Here is a 12,129-nt window from a genome sequence, read left to right as displayed (position 1 = left end):
AGTGATGTGCGAGAATGGTCATATTTAGCAGTATTCAAATATGACTACTTCCTCCCCCTTCGCTTATTATGGTCTCACAATCGGTGGTGGAGTATTTTCTTAACACGTGAGTATCACGTGGCGGGGTTTGGTGATTGATTCATTACATTTACATGTCCAAGTATACATACCATACCAGGACACTGTTCTCATTAATGAGTAGCAGAATAATCTAAAATGTTAGAAGGCCTTTTCAAAAAAATAAATAAATAAAAAGCGAAAGAATTCTAGAAGTATTCATTTGGGACTTTGAAAAGAGAGAAAATTTCACGAAAAAAAACTTTGAAAAGAGAAAAAAAAAATCTAAAGGATTTCAGTATCTAATAATTTGTTTGGATTCAAATAATAAAATAAGATTTAACTTAATGTAATTTTATAATTATTTTTTTTGAGTTTGTTGTTTTATAATATTACTTTAATTTTTTATAAATATAAGAGATAAAGTACCTAGATTATTATATTTGCAGCACTTGGTAGATAATTTATTTTTTTTATCGGCGAAAGTATCTTTCGTTTATATTTTGTTACAGTTGTTTATTTTGCCGCTAAGTTGACCACATGATGTCAAATTTGCTCATAACTTAGGTATTGTTGCCGCAAATATCTCATAATCTGAGTATTTTTTCTACAAATGTCATATCTATTGAATTAGGTACTTTCACCACAAATATTCATTTAATTTTGTACTTTCACCAACATACCACAAACACATTTAACGATTGGAATTGAATGATACAATAAAACATGAACGGAAGGTACTTTAGCTAGCAAAAAAATAAATTGGGTACTTAAATACTACAAACTTAATAATTTAAGTACTTTTGCCACATATATCCAAAAAAAAATAATGCAAAAAATAAAAAATTAAAACAAATCTTTTATTTACTTTTTTAAATATATTGTCAATTTCTTAAAAAATATAATTGCAAGTTATTTTTTGGTCAATAATTTTAATAAAAGGGACAAATATATGGACAACTTTGTCTTTGTATAAAAAAATAATTTCGGCAAGTGAAATTCTAATATTGAATTTGAATGTATTTATTTCTCATTAATGTGGGAAACATATATATATTTTTATATAAAATAAATTACACATATTTATGTGATATATTTTTAAACCACCTATTTTTTTTTGTGTCTAAACAATGAGTTCATGATATTACTTTTTTTTTTACTTAATTTGATTTTGGAACGATAATAAAATGAGTTTTCGGACATAATCAGTAGTTTTAGGTAATAATTAATAAGTTATCTGGCTCACAATTTTTTTTCTTCTCAAATCTCAATACTGTTTCTCCTTTTTCTTTTTTCTTTTTTGTTATATATATCAAAATTATATAATTTAAGTTTTTTTTTTTTTTTTTTTTTTTTTTTTTTTGAAAGAATATATAATTTAAGTTAAATTTAAAGATATCGAAAATCATGTGATTGATACTTCTAAGATAAAAAAAATTAGTAAAAAAAAGAATAACAAGACAAGCTTCATTTTGTATTGATACATCTTTCGAAAATGAAGATTTTTATTAAATATTACTGTAATCAAGTTCTATTTATATATGATTTATATTTTTTTGGACCATGTGTTTTGTCTCATTACATGTATGGACCTTGTGTTTTGACAAATTTTTTTTTGGACCCTGTGTTGTAAAATAGGGGTGTTCGTGGTGCGGTTGGTGCAATTTTTCTCTAATTTTTTGGACCGCACCGCATATGCGGTTTGAACAATTTTCCAAACCGCAACTTGCACTGCATAGACCTCAAACCGCATAAACCGCACCGCAAAATGCGGTGTGGTGTGGTGCGGTTTTTGCCGTTTATACCTATCACCAAATAATTTAACAATTAAATATTATAATTAAGAAAGATTCATAATAAATCTCATAACCATAGAGTGTTTAACAAAATAATTAAATGTACACCAAGCTAATAAACTTTAAGCAAAACAATAAAAAATATAACAAATAAAAAAATATAATATAAAAGTAAATATTATTTTAATTAAGGATGAATATATTTACATTGAAGTAGAATATATGTTAACATCATATGAAACATTATATTTCTTTCTAGATATTGTGTATATTATATTATACTATATAAATATTTATGCATTAACTTTAAATGTAGTTAAATTGAAAAATAATAATATAAAAAAGTTAATATATATAATGATGCGATGCGGTATGGTTTGAACCGCATTTATAAAATTTAAAACCGCAAACCGCACCACACCGCGTGGTTTAGCAAAAATACAAACCACAACCGCACCGCAAAGGGTTCTAAACCACAAATTACGGTGCAGTGTGGGTGGTTTGTGCGATGTGAGCGGTTTTATGAACACCCCTATTGTAAAATAGTTTAAATAGACCTATAAACCCAATTTTAATGAATAAAAAATTAAATATAACAATATATTTGTTAGGCAAAATGATTTTATTTTTAGTTTAGTGAATTATTTATAATTTTAGTTCAACAAAAATTGAGTTTAAGTTCTCTTTGGACTATTTTATAAAACACAAGATCTAAAAAAGAATTTATCAAAATACAAAGTATAATTAGACAAACCACGTAATAAAAATAAATATAAACTCATTTATATATACTGCCACAAAAGTTCTATTTATATATACTTTTATTATGAGTGATAATTACGTTATATTCCATAACATTTAATTTAGTAAATATAGTGGCATATGTACTTTTGGAATAAAGTAATAAATATCTATATATATATAAAAATGTGCATAGTAACATGTTTTGTAGAAAGAAAGATTCTCATCACGAGTCAGATCAGAATAATAAATTAAAACAGCACTAGCTAGCTAAAATCCATCCAAACCGAAGCAACTTGTGGCATTCGTAGTTCAGCAAGAACCCATATTTGACTTCAGCCAACTCTCATCTATTGGTGTGTTTTATTGGCTGCTTTTTACAATTATTTGTTTTTTTCTCCTTTTAAATAAGAAACAATTAATTGATTTTGCCTGAAAATATATATATGGCAATGCATATGGATTGTATATTTTAAATTTTGAATTCGATCACCTGTTTTTAAATTATATGAATTTAATTATATTATGTGTAGATTGGTCACATACTTCACATACATTGAAACACATTGCTCTAATTTTACAAGACTTTTGCAAGGACCAACGACTTTAAAGTTTACTACTTACTATATTTTTAAAATGCGATCCATATATCAATATATATATTTGACAATTTTTTTTTTAGGGTTTCACTTTAAGCCTTGCTGGTAAGGCTCTCAGTGTTTCTTGACCCGTGAACAGTTTTTGGCGCGGTTTTTTTTTTATGATCATGTATATTGTAGCTATTTAGAGCATCCTCTAAACTTTCAGAAAATTCCAAATAGTTTACTGTATCGAAAATTAGGTTCAAATATGTTGTTTTCCACGCGTATAAAAAAAATTAGTCACACGTGCAACAACATGTTTGAACCTAGTTTTCGGTACTGTAAATTATTCGGAATTTTCTGAAAATTTGCAGAATGATTTAAATAACTACAATATATACGGCCATAAAAAAAATCGCACTGAAAGTGTTTACAGATTGAGAACACTAAGAGCCCTATTGGTATGGCTTAAAATAAAGCCCCTATAGAAGAATTCTCCTATATATATATAATCTTTTTTAAATTAATGGAGCAAAATTATAATATTTTTTTTAAAAAAATAATCTAATTATGTATAACTTAAAAAAAAAATCAGGTGGCGGGGCCGCCCACCCTGGACAGTGATTAGCTTTACCAATATGAGGTATATTTATAGTGGTGGCAAGACAAATAACTTTAATTGTATGATATTTTCAATTGAAGAATAGGCATCTTTTGGTTAAGAATAATTAAGTATATGTATTCCAAGATGCGAGTGAGTAAATTATTGAGTGGGCACTTCAGATTTACGTAGAATAAAATATATAATGAGATGATAAGCAAAGTAATAAGTAGCGAAAACAAAAATTAGGGTTAGAGAAAGCGATGTTGAGTTGACAGTCGAGCATGCAGTGAACCACAGAATCCTATCGGCTTGGAGATTTTTGTAATAACTACTTCTAATGTTTGACAAGGAAACATTGCATGTATATATAGTTTCATCCTTAATTAATTATCTTCTCCATCTTCAATAATTACTTATCAAGTTTAAGGCTACTATATATATCTGCCACTAATTAATAATTAATTTATTGCATATATATTTAATTAATTACTTTTCAAATGTATGTGTTCGAAGTGGAATTTACAACACTTAAGAGGCAGTTCAGTTGATCAGTAGATATATATAGAGAGAGAGGAGCTATCTGAGATGGTACGTACAGTCAAAGTACGAGATTCAATTGGCCTATCAATCCATAATCATAATACTACAAATATGGATGAAAAGTTTTTTCCAACCTCATATATGGTATTACACCAAAGAATCTAAGCACTGTTTTTTTTTTCTATTCCAATCACAACACAAAAAATTACACAAAAAAATATATTATTTATCATTTTATCTTGTATATAAAATAATATACATATATATTTATTATTAAATACTAATATGAAAAGCAAAATAGTACTACATTTTGTTTTTTCCATTGCTACAGTACTCTACCATATTTGGTGGGGTAGCTTGACAACATAAGGCCAACTCCAATGGGACTACAAAATATCAATTTGGTGTTGATCCTACACTATATATCACTCCAATGGGACTCTAAATGAGATTGCAAAATGGGGTACATGAACAGTGCCACGACATTATTGACGTGGCATTGTTGACCACGGCAATTTTTTTTTTTTTGGTTTTTGTGTTTTATATTAATATTATATATATAAATATATGTATATTATTTAATTTGTAAGATAAAATAATATAATAATATGATGTGTACTTTGTGAATAATATAATAATGTTGAATTTAATTTTTAGTGTTATGATTGGATTGAAAAAAAAAATATGGTGCTAAAATTACCTCATTTTGATGTTGGTTCAACACTATCTTAGTGTTTATGGTTGGAGTTGCCCTAATGGTGGGATAAATAGAGTTGGGTTAGGCCATCTCCAACTCATAACACCATATATGGTGTTACACCAACACTAAAACTAAGGAATGTTAGCACCATATTTTTTTTAATTCCAATCACAACACCAAAAAGTATATTCTTTATTATTTTATTATTTTATCTTATATATAAAATAATATACATATATATTTATTATTAAATACTAATATAAAAAGCAAAATAATACTATTTTTTGCTTTTGTCGTTGCTATGGTGGGTATTGTAGCTTGACAGCATAATGATAGGATAAATGGAGTTGAGTTGAATTTGATTTTGTGCATTTTTAACACTATATTTGCTGTTTTGCAGTCCGATTGGAGCTGCCCTTAAATTTGATTTTGTGCATTTTTAGCATTATATTTGTTGTTTTGCAGTTCGGTTGGAGCTGCCTGTAATAAAATTCTTAGTGATGAATAATATCATATAGATATTGATATCTTGGTAATAAAAATAGTTGAAATGTTGTAAAAGTTTCACTTAAATATTTAAGTTTTTTTCGCAAAAATATACATAATGTTATTATTTAGTTACATATTTTGACCCAATTACTTAATTATGTACTAAATTTTTATTTTTAAATTACTAAAAAATTGAATTTAAACATGAAAAATTGAAGAAAATCATTCAATTTAAAAAAAAAAAAAAACTTAGTTAAATTTGATATAATTCATTAGTGACTTCAAAATCTCAAAGTTTAAATAGAAAATATAAGACAAATAAAATAAAATGTAGAAGTAAATGAATTAAAACTTAAATTAAGCATAACAAATTTGACTGTTTTTTTCATAAACTACGAATAAAATAGAAAAAAAACTTAAAGAAAAGAAAGATCACATACACAGAATTATGTGGTTCAGACTATTAATCAGTCTTAGTCTACGAGTAAGTCATGAGGATAAAGAACTTTAAAAGTTCAAGTTCTCTAGAAATCTAAGTAGCATTTTTGCATGATTTAAAGTTGGGATTCTTGATACCCTAGCCCTATTAATAGACGGTTGGGGGTTAACCTCATTAATTTGAGTTGATTACAATAATATTTCACTAATGGGATTAGATTACACGTAAGTTAAAGTTTTTTCCTATAAGTTAGGCTTCTAGACCCCCTGCCTCTTTGATTGACACTTTTTTGGGAGAGTCTTCCTTCCGCGGTGGGAGGTCCTCGGAGCATATTGGGCTGATGACATCTCAAGGAACTCTATTGGATCAATATAGCCACCAGAGAAATTACTTTCCATCCGGGGTCTTTGGGAATTGGTTTTGTAATATAAACCCCCAAGCATATCGGAATTTAGGTCCCAAAAAGGACTAAACGACACCACCAACTAAGACCACGTTGTAGTATGAAGAAAACACGGACAACGGTATCTAATATCAAAAGTCATATTAATAAAAAACCTAAAATTTAAATATTAATACTAAAATTAAAAACAAACCCTAGAGCTAGCATGAATTGTAAACCTGCAATAGCAACTTGGGATGGAGGCAATGAGAGGACGCCAACAAGTTGGGGAGGGGAGGCACTAAGGCAACGTCGACGAGGATCAGATAGAGGGACTTAGGCGACAATAGGGGTCTCACAGCGACACTAAAGCAACGACAAGCTAGGCGAAGGGTCTCACAACGCAGTTGGCGAAGGGGCATTGGTGGATAGATCGACCACTTTTTCTTCAACAACAATGTTGGGTAAATATATATATGTGTTTGTGACTAAATCTGATTGTGTTTTGTCATTATATTTGCTTGTATGATTTTGTTGATAAATCTGAGTTTGTTCTTTGATGTTGCTCACGTGATAAATCTGAGTTTGTGATTTTGACATTTAAAATTTTGTTTGTACATATGTTATCAAGTTATTAGTGATTTATGATTATGTATTTTTTGTTTGTTAATTGAAAGAGATAAGTGTTTCTATGATTGAATCGTGCTTTTTAAATTGAAAATTATGAACAAATTGAGAAAATAAAAATTAGGAAGAGTGTTCTTTCTGATTATCATAAAATTTTGTTGGATTTTAATTTAGGTAAATTTGAAAAAAAATAATATTTTTTAAAAATATTTTAGGGTTTTTTTTTTTAATAATTTTAGTTGAAATTTATTAACTTTTAAAATTAGAAATATTTTTTTATTCAATAAATAAATTACAGACAACATCTAATGACGTACTTATTTATTTAAAAGTTTAATATATTTATGTGCAATATGAAGTTTTGCTGAAAAAAATAAGGATAGGTATACTCAAAATATATATATAAATATTGTATATAATAATGTGATAATTTAGTTTAGTCAATTATATTTATTAAAATTAGGATTTATTATTTTAAAAAATAAGTTATGTGCACTCAAAATATACATATAAATATTGTACACAATAATGTGATAGTTTAGTCTAATCAATTACATTTTTTAAATAAAATTAGGATCTACTATTTAAAAAACAATAACGCATCACTGTATATAATATTAATGCATATTTTGAGTGTATTACTAAAAAAAATAACTTTCACAACAACTTTAGTATTTTCTACAGTAGCCCAATACTTTGAAAGAGTCCTAAATTAATAATAAATAAATAAAAAAACCGGCTAGGATAAATTACAACGTTCAAAGTAAATAATAATAATATAGTTATAAAATTATAAATCTTCTCGGTTCACCGAACCCCGCACAAAGAAAGTGGGATTAAATAAATACTTGGGGGGTTGTTACGTAATTATAATATAGAACATTTGCAAATGGTCGTTGAAAAATGGACCACAGGGGTTGTTTTTGTAGGGTCTACCGTTCTCATATTTGTATAATCATAATTAATTGAACAAGTTGTTTTCCTTAATTATTAAACTAATTACGTTCATACCCGACGTTTATCCATTGCCTAATTGTTATTACTGTTTTTTTTTCCTTAAACTTTATTTATAATCTTTGTCAGAATTATATATATATTATAATTATACCATTTGACTTTCCGTATCTTTCAAAATTTAGTCACAGTTTTTTCTGCGTAATGTTCAAGTAGCAATATCACTACTACCTAGGGTAGAATTCATTTCCATTTAAAGATTTTTAAATTAAAATTCTCTAATAATAATTATATATATTATTTTGTGATTGACAATTAGTGATGCACTCGGGGCGGGAAATTAGTGGGGAGTGCTCCCCTCGTCCCCGTCCTCATTTATATTTCTAATTCTCGTTCCCGTTCCATCCCCGCTTATTTCCCATCGGGTACGGTATGGGGAATCCCCTATTGGGGCGGGGAACTCATTTATTTAAAAAATAAATGTTAAATTAAAATTTTAAAATAAAAATCGTAAATTATATGTAAATTAAAATATTGTACAATATTTATTATTTAAAACATTAAACACTATCCTAAATAAAATTTAAAATATTAAAAAAGTTACTACTATACTACAAAAACATATAAATAAATATATAAAATATTGTAAAAATATATAAAAATTTAAACGGGACCTGTCGGAGCAGAGAGTGTTATTTCCGTTTTCGCCTCATTTAACATTCGGGAATTGAAAGTTATCCTCGTCCCTGTCTCGTTCCCCATTTAGACGGGAATTATCTGCCCCATTAGAGACGGGTCCCCGTGGGGCCTCATCCCCATAAAGAAAATATGCATCCTTATCCACAATTGTGCTACTATTTAGCTACGAGAGCACTCCCAACACTGCTGCAAATAGGAAAGAGAAGTTTCAAAATGAATCAAAAATAGCATAGAGTAAAGAGTAACTGCTTCACATGTGTAGTGCATCATTATTCATTATTCTAAACTTATTTAATTTGTTTTTAATTCTTTTATATATGTGCATATATTAATATTATATATTTAAAATGAATAAAATATATCAAAAGATATAATATTTGAATAATGTAGAGAATAAATAGAGAAATTGTTAAACAATGGTTTGATGTAAAATAAAAAAAATGGAGTTTTAGTTATGTATTTTTAAAAATAAAATAGAAATGATAGTGGGAGTGATTTTGTGTTTTTTTTTTTTTTTTTGATAACGTACACAATTAAGTTGCAATATTAGTGGAAAATGAAAGATAATAATGAATACTAATAAACAATAAATTACTTGTGCATTATTATCTAAGAAAGTAGTGGTGATCATCGATAGAAAAGAAAAAGGGCAGAGGAGACAAGAATGACTTTTCTTTCCACTCAGTGGCCCAAAAATGCATTCCAAAAAAGGTTAGAGAGATCAAAATATTGGATATGAATTTCAGCTTCTGAAGACTTTTTCTTCTTTGATAGGGTTGGTGAGCTTAATTTAGGTTGATAGAAACAAAAACCAATCCTGAATTTCTATGCTTTAGATTAGACCACTTTGGTCTTCTTGGTAGAATTTTATGTCAAAAAAGGCCACTTGTTTCTAACTGATACGTCCACTCATTGAAGTAATAATATCAACCATATCTTGAAATTTTATTTTAAGAAAATAAATAAATCCAACCACATTATTGATCGGAAGGGTAAAGTAAGATAGTGTTTGACTCCCTAAGTAAAATACTCTTTTTTGTTTTTAAAATTTAAGTTATGAGATTATTTTCAAAAAATAATTTTTAAAAATAAAGTTACAAAAAATTGAAAATTTTGAGAAAAATAAAATATACAATTTTTTTTTTTCAATTTTTTTTCTCACATAACACTTTTAGTTGTTATTATCTCACATTATTTGATCTCTCATTAATTTATCTTTCCTCACGTTTTCCTTCGTCACTTTTGATCTCCTTATTTTCTCTCTTCTAACTTATTATCTCATTATTTTCTCTCTCATCACTTCCTATATTCTCATTTTCTCTCTTCTTATTTTTTATGTCTAGCCATTTTCTCTCTCATATTTTTTCTTGCATCAATTTCTCTATTCTCAATTTTTCTTCCACAAAATTTCTCTTCTTACTTTATCTTTTCTTATTTTTCATCATTTTTTCTTTCACATTAATTTATGTTGTCATTTATTACAAACTTTTTTTAAAAAAATTCTCTTTGTAAATATATTTATTAATTTTTTATTTAAGATTTTATTTTAAAAATAAAACTAAAAAAATATTTTTAGAAAATATTAATCAAACACCTGTTATTTTTTTAAAACTACAAAAACTATTTTCTATTCTGATTTCTAAAAAGACTCAATTTAAATATATATATATATATCAAATATACCCTAATTTTTTAATTGTTTTTTGTTCTCTTCAATTCGTATGCTGGTGTAAAATATTATGATATTTGACAATTTTGATAAGCACTTTAAATCATTATCTTTTCTTCAATCTACCTATTACGAACCACAAAGTTTGCAGTTATACTTCCCTTTCAAATACCTTATTATTTTGATGTGTTAGGTTGATCAAAATGTTTAATTATGTTGCGTAGTCTTAAATCTTTCATCTTTTATTTTTATTTTATTTTTGGGGAAGTTTTTTTTTTTTTTAACGTATACATGTGTCATGCATGATGAATTTAACTGCATCAATAATGCAATATTCAAATCTAGGTTATCTTTCACAAATATATGGACGTGAGAATGAGCTTAGGCATCTTTAGTCAGCCCTCATAAATAAAATTATTCACTTTTTCTTTTTCTTCTTCTTTTGATTATATTTGTTTGAAAAGTTAAAACATTAGACAAATGATGTGTAAATAAATGGATTTTCACACAACTATGTCTCACGCATGTTAATAGTTCATTATTATTCAGTGTTTTAAGTCTCCGACTAAATAAAGAAAATCATGACCGATAAATATACAGGGGAATTCTCCTATAATTGTTTCATTTTAAGCCCTATCAGTATGACTTTCAGTGTTCTCAAACTGTGAACAGTTTTCGGCGCAATTTTTTTTTATGACCATGTATATTGTAGCTATTTAGAACATCTTGCAAATTTTCAGAAAATTATGAATAATTTACAATACTGAAAACTAGGTTCAAACATGTTGTTGCACGCGTGACTAATTTTTTTTATGCGCGTGGACAATAACATATTTGAACATAGTTTTCGATACTGTAAACTATTTGAAATTTTCTGAAAATTTGCAAAATGCTCTAAATAACTACAATATACATGATCATAAAAAAAAGTCGCGCCAAAAACTGTTCACATGTCGAGAAATACTAAGAGCCCTACCAATAGAGCTTAAAGTAAAGCCCTGTAAAAAAAAATTGTCCTAAATATATATTGATATATATATAGTTTGGCCATCCGTGAAAGTATCCTCCAAATTCGAATGTTTACGAGTAGGAAAATTTTGACCATCCAGAGAGTCCAAACTTGGAACTCAATATTACCTAAAGCTAAACTAGGTCTAAAGACTCTGAACGTAGTATTTTATATATATAGAAGACTTAATGGCCAAATAAGTTCACACTGCAGATTTCTTATAAGGGAAATGCGGGTGTTGTGTGTTTATTTAAGTAATTTTTTTGCGGTAAAAATCACATTTTACAATAAATTAAAATTAGTGCACTTAAAGTCAGTAAGTAGTATTAGCAGATTTAATGGAGGGTGACCATGACAACTACTTAGGCCAGTTTGACATAATTTTTATTTAAAAGTAAAAATTTTAGAGAGTGTTGGCACATTAATTAAAAAATTGTTTTTTGTTTTTAAAAGTTAAAAATTGGTTTTTGAAAACAAGTTGGGGGTGTTTGACGTTGTTTTCATAAAACAATTTTTAAAAACAAAGTTACAAAAAACATAAAATTTTGAGAACAACAAAAAGTTGTTTTCTGTTGTTTTCGAAAAAAAATTTGTCTATCTTTTTTTTTTCTCAGATCATTTATTTATTTATTATTATTTAACATCATTTATTGTCACATAATTTTCTCTTTTCACTTTCTCTCACATCAATTTCTCTCTCATCACTTAAAATATCATCATTTTCTGTCTCATCATTTTCTCTCTCTCGTCATTTCCTCTCTCATCACTTCTCTCTTTTCACTTTCTTTCTCGTCACATTCTCTCTCATTTTTTCTTGGATCAATTTCTCTCTTCTCAATTTC

Source organism: Humulus lupulus, chromosome 8, assembly GCF_963169125.1.
Source record: "Humulus lupulus chromosome 8, drHumLupu1.1, whole genome shotgun sequence".
Lineage (NCBI taxonomy): Eukaryota > Viridiplantae > Streptophyta > Magnoliopsida > Rosales > Cannabaceae > Humulus > Humulus lupulus.
This window is presented reverse-complemented; position numbering follows the sequence as displayed.